Source organism: Ursus arctos, unplaced genomic scaffold, assembly GCF_023065955.2.
Source record: "Ursus arctos isolate Adak ecotype North America unplaced genomic scaffold, UrsArc2.0 scaffold_17, whole genome shotgun sequence".
Classification (NCBI taxonomy): domain Eukaryota; kingdom Metazoa; phylum Chordata; class Mammalia; order Carnivora; family Ursidae; genus Ursus; species Ursus arctos.
Window position 1 is genome coordinate 15,280,555 of NW_026622841.1, and position 5,906 is coordinate 15,286,460.

The 5,906-nt window shown below is 35.3% G+C and overlaps 1 non-coding gene across 1 annotated transcript; it reads left to right on the forward strand.

The window, feature by feature from the left end:
* Positions 1–1,066: 1,066 nt before the first annotated feature.
* On the forward strand, positions 1,067–1,232 carry LOC113253573 (U1 spliceosomal RNA). Its single transcript, XR_003315467.1, has one exon. It is a non-coding gene; the product is annotated as a U1 spliceosomal RNA (small nuclear RNA).
* The last annotated feature ends 4,674 nt before the right edge of the window (positions 1,233–5,906 follow it).

The window sequence follows — 5,906 nt, forward strand, 5'->3', positions numbered from 1 at the left end:
AGAAACACAAACAAACAAGAAAAAAAACCCTGGGATTCCTTTGTTTTCAAAGGTCAGATGCTCAAATAAATGATGAAGGATGTCTTTTAGCAGAAATGCTTACGAAAGTTCTTAAAATAGGGACAGTAGGCCTGTTGGGTGGATGAATGCATTATGTGCAATCATCATAGTCTATCTGCTGCAAAAAGCAATTGAACTTCTAGTCTACATTAATAGTGGTATAAGGGTCAAATCAAAGGGCCTCACAGAATCGCTTTATGCCACACCAAAACACATGGAGTATTTTTGATCATTGTTTAATACTTATTTCACATATATTTCAAATTTTAGAAAAAAATGGCAAAGTAGATCATAGGATGCTAGAAGGAATTCAGCAGTGTATTGACAATTCTTTGTTGTGTTTATTACAACTGAAGACCTGTGAATATTTGACCTTAAAAAGATTAGGAGCCATTATGAGAGGCAGCCACTACACCTGGCTCATGGTGAGAATAGGCAGCCCATGTTAGAGGAGAAAACCCAGAAACTGGACTTCCATTTCTAAGACATTTGTTGAGAGGATTTATGCCTTGAATAGGTGTTAGATCAGATTTCATGTGCCTTTGGAATCCAATAATCCAATAAATATTTGGGAAATCCAAATAGAATGGAGAATTGAACTAAACAGAGTAGTAGAACTCTACACAATAGAAAAGCACGGAGTATACAACTGTAAAACCAGCTGAGCCATCATTAACCTGCTCTTGCCCTCCTCTGCATTATAGAGCTATTCACCCAGCACTGCTCAATCTATGTGTTCAATGTACTATGCTTACTCTGGATGAGACTCTCTAGGTCACAAATGTTTTAAGTGTGCCTCTATTTAGAAAAGAAAAAATTATAGATTAAAGATGCCTTTTGCACAGAGGCAGTCCAGATAGCTGTCTTTTTCTGGAGAGCTACTTTACTTGCCATTGTGTATTTACCTGGGGTCTCCAAAGTGGCAACAGACATGTTCACACCAGAATTTGCCACGATGATCCAGGGGGGTGGAGGGAAAACTTGTACTTTATTAGTATATTCATCTAAAATTAGGAGAGAATGGAGCATTTACTTGATCACAAAGGTGCTATTCCCAGGGCAAGGCTTATCCATTGCACTCCGGATGTGCTGACCCCTGCAATTTCCCCAAATGTGGGAAACTCAAATGCATAATTTGTGGTAGTGGGGGAGTGGGTTCGCACTCTCCCCTGACCACTAGTGCCTGAAAACGTGGCACTCTCACTCTTTCTTGTGCTCCAACTCTTGTCTTTTACTGTTTGAGACGGCATACAAGACTCTAATGTCTATTATGAGTTCAGCTGGTAGGGGACTACAATATTTCAACTTTATTAAAAATGCTTCTCTTAAAAAAAAAGGAATGTAACATATGTATTAGCATTTACTATATGGATTGACATGTCTTAGGGCAAACATCAAGAACAGAGAAACCTAAGGGCAGAGTGACAGTTCTCCCAGAAGGGGGCACTGGAGGTCATCAGAGTATTAGAAGGTGGGCTTCTGGTTAAGAGTTTTTATAGAATATATTATTTCAACTATTTGAACTCAAATAACCCTTTAAATTATGCCTAAAGGAAACCACAGGTGACCTATAATACTTACCATTAAAGTACATGAGAATAACAAAACATGTCAGAACTGACCCTTTTCCTACAACTAAAATAAGGTATTACTTCCATTTGAGAATAAAAATAATAATGATCTAATGAGACCAGATAAGATCTCCTAACTGAAATTATCAAGAAAGCTATTGAAAGTATGAATTTGCATCCATTGTAACTAATGATAAGCCTCACACTGACTCTATATTCTGCCTTCAGCTAATAGCCCATGGTAGTACGAGGATAACACTAGGAGCAAAACATTTAAAAAGTAAGCCACTAGAACACCATTGATAAAATTTTAGCAGGAAAATGATGTTACACCAAAAATGAATGAAAAAGAAGTTAAATATTAGGGTTTTTATTTTTATCTCATACTTTTTAAATATCTATATTTGTATGTGTTTTTAAAAACATATTTGTAACCAGGGATGTACTGTATGGTGACTAACATAATATAATAAAAAAACATTAAAAGAAAACATATTTGTATAGTAGAACATGCAGATAATATGTACATATACATATAATATGTGAATACATTTACATATACATACTGAAGATAGACATAGGTATGTCGGGGATTCAAAGCATCAGCTGGTAAGAAATATATATATATATATAATATCATATGCATACATATAAAATATATTTGTATGTGTGTAATAACCATTTTATTTAGAAACTAGTGGTTTACCTATAAATACTTGGTATTACAGGACTCTGAAAGACTAGGTAGCCCACAGCTAGATTTTTTTCCTATTTCTTATATAGAGTCAGGTTAAACCCTTGCATTCTTCACCTGGTTTTTCAGGTTGCCATCTCTTAAAATCCCATGAACATATGGCCTGCATTATGTAAAATAGTAAAAAAACACTTTTACACAAGGTTACCATTCAAATAATACCTTTTCCCACAATAGTTGATATCTACAAATATTCAAAAAGCAAACCAGATAATCTGTATTCTAAACTCTCAACGATTATGCTTCTATCAGTTAAGACTCTTAAGTCTGAGACTTTAATTTTATGCTGTTGCAGTTCCAATGGCTATTCCTATCAGATGAATATCTCCAGACCAAAGCAACAATCTCATCTGTATTCATTATTGTCCTAAATTACAGATATTAAACATACATAAACCATGAAGCCACGTGGTGATATTTCTATGTTAACACTTCCCAACTGACTCAAATAGGTTGTGTTTATACATATAATTAGAGAATTGAAAAAAAAATAAACCAGCACCTGATACCAACAGAGAGATGACGCAACTGTATTTTTATGTGTCATGATTTATTTATATTCCATGCTTACACACGTAAAAATAGGTCAAAGTTGAAAATAGCAATTGTCAATGTCTGTAGTAGTGATAAAATAATCAATGAAGCCACTTTTACATTTGTGAATTCCCACACAGATTAATTTAAAGCATTTTCAAAATAATTAGGTAGCGAATTCAAGTTCTTCTGTATTGGTCGGGTTTCAGGTGTTTGAGTATTATATTTGTTTACCTTTTAAAATATTGCATTCTGTACCTACACCAGTAACTTTTATCTTTTAATAGACTTTATTTTTTAGAGCAGTGTTAGGTTCACAACAAAATTGAGCAGAAGGTGTGGAGACTTCCCATATACCACTCACCTCCACCCATAAGTAATCCCCCCATTATCAACATCCCCCATCAGAGTGGTACATCTTTTTTTACGATTGATAAAATCATACACTGACAAATCATAATCACCCAAAGTCCATAGTTTACATTAGGGTTCACTTTTTCTGTTGTATATTTTATGTAAGTACACGATTCCATCTATGCAGACAAATTTATAATGGCACGTATCCGCCATGAGAGTATCATACGGAGTAGTTTCACTGCCCTGAATATCTTCTGTGCTCCACCTATTCACCTCTCCCACCCTCTCAAACCTCTGGCAAGCATTGATTTTTTTTACTGTCTCCATAGTTTTGCCTTTCCTGGAATGTCATGTATTTGGAATCATACAGTATGATTTTCACATTGTCTTCTTTCACTTAGTCATATGCATTCAAGTTTCCTCCATGTCTTTTCATGGCTTATTAGCTCTTTTCTTTTCAGCACTGAATAATAATCCACTGTCTGGATGTACCTAGTTTATTTATTCATTCACCTATTGGAGGACATCTTGGTTGCCTCTAAGTTTTGTCCGCTATGATAAATAAAGCTGCTGTAAACATCCACATGCATATTTTTGTGTGGACATAAGTTTTCAACTCCTTGGGTAAATACAAAGGGGGACAAATGCTGGGTCATATGGTAAAAGTGTATTTAGTTTTGTTAGAAATAGACAAACTGGCTTCCAAAGTGATGGTACCATTTTGCATTTGCACCGGAAATGAATGAGAGTTTTTGTCGCTTCACGTTCTCTCCAGCATTTGGTGTTGTCAGTGTTTCAGATTTGGTCATTCTGACAGGTGTGTAGTGGTATCTCATTGTTTTCATTTGCATTCATTTCATTTGCATATGATGTGGAACATCGTTTCATATGCTTATTTGCCATGTGTTTATCTGCTTTGGTGAAGCTTTTACGTTAAAAAAAAAAAAACTTGAAAATTCTACTAGTTTGGGTTAAAAATGTTAAAATGAAGTGTTTAAAAAACACAGAGAAACAACAATAGTGTGTATCAGGGAAGCTTTCTGTCCCTAAGCTGCACAGGAAATCCCACTATAAAATTTATTAGCCAGTTTTCCAATCAGCTCAGCTTTAATATTCAAACTTTAGGGGTACCTGGGTGGCTCAGTCAGTTAGGCATCTGCCTTCAGCTCAGGTCATGATCCCAGGGTCCTGGATTCGAGCCCTGTGTCAGGCTCTCCACTCAGTGGGGAGTCTGCTTCTCCCTCTCCCTCTGCCCCTCCCCCCTGCTCATCCTCTCTCTCTCTCAAATTAAAAAAAAAAAAATTCAAACTTTAGTGAACCTTACCAGAACTCAGCAGACCCTCTCCCCTCATACTGATATCAGTTTGCTTATCACCCATCCCTCCCTGATTCTCTATAAGCACGCTTTCTTTTATCCCAATATTAATTGTAATGGCTCAATAAAAATAGCTTGAATTAAGGAGAAATCAGTTTAATTACATTCCGATGATATTGAAGGCTTGTCCTTGAAATTATCTATGTATTTCCCAGAAGAAAAGAATCAAATTAATTAATACTTTTCAAATAAAGGGATAGTACAAATCCCTTGTGCAATCAAGTATTTAGTCTAAATTTAGATACTCACTAAAATGCTGCTCAGAGTAAAATGTTAAATAAAAAGAAAAATTATGAAAACCCGCATTTGAAAGAAAACGTATGCAAATTTCTCACCCTAGTAACCAAACGAGTGCTTACCATTTTTTTCTTAGAGGAAAAAAAAGACTGTGTGTTTTGAAAAGGAGAGAGAAAAAAAGATCTGTTTTCAGATGCTGACTTTCCCATTCACTAGCCGTGTTACATGGTGGGTTATCCAATCTCAATTTCTTCATGTGTAATTGGGGATAATTGTATATGGTCATGTCGTCCCTGTGAGAATCAGTGAGATGATGCTTGTACAATACCCAGCACAGTGCCTGTCACAAATTTGGAACTTCATAAGGGAGAGGTTCTATTCATTCCATAACTTATCAAAAAAGAGCGTGAGGTTAAAAAAAAAAAAAAAAGGAAACAAATTTAAAAAAAACAAAAAACCCACACCCAAATAAAGCAAAGCAAAACACCATTGTAGTGAGAGGCCCTTAAATTCTACTTTCAGCATACACAAAAATTTCAATTTCCCATAAAATGTTGTAATTTCAAACCAAACTACATGCTAAATAAAATAAGCCTGTCACAGAAAGACGAACAGTCAAACTCATAGCACCAAAGAGTGGAAAGGTGGTTGGCAGAGGCCGGGGGGTGGAGGAAAAGGGGAGTTGCTAATAAACGAGCGTAAAGTTTCAGTTAGGCAAAATGAATACATTTGAGAGATGCACTGTACAGACCTGTACTGTATATAGTCAGCAATACAGTATCATTGCCTTAAAATTTTGTTAAAAAAATTTTTGAAGAGGATAAATTTCATGTTACGTGTTCTTACCATAATAAAAGAAGTTAATAAAGAAAAAATAAGTAAGTGAGTACATCTAAGCCATTCTCAGAACCCACTATAGCTCTGTAATAAATAAGATGCATTTCCCTTTAGAAAAAAAAAAAAAAAAAAAAACAGCTAAACATAATTGAACAGCCCCAAATCAAATCTCTCAAATCCC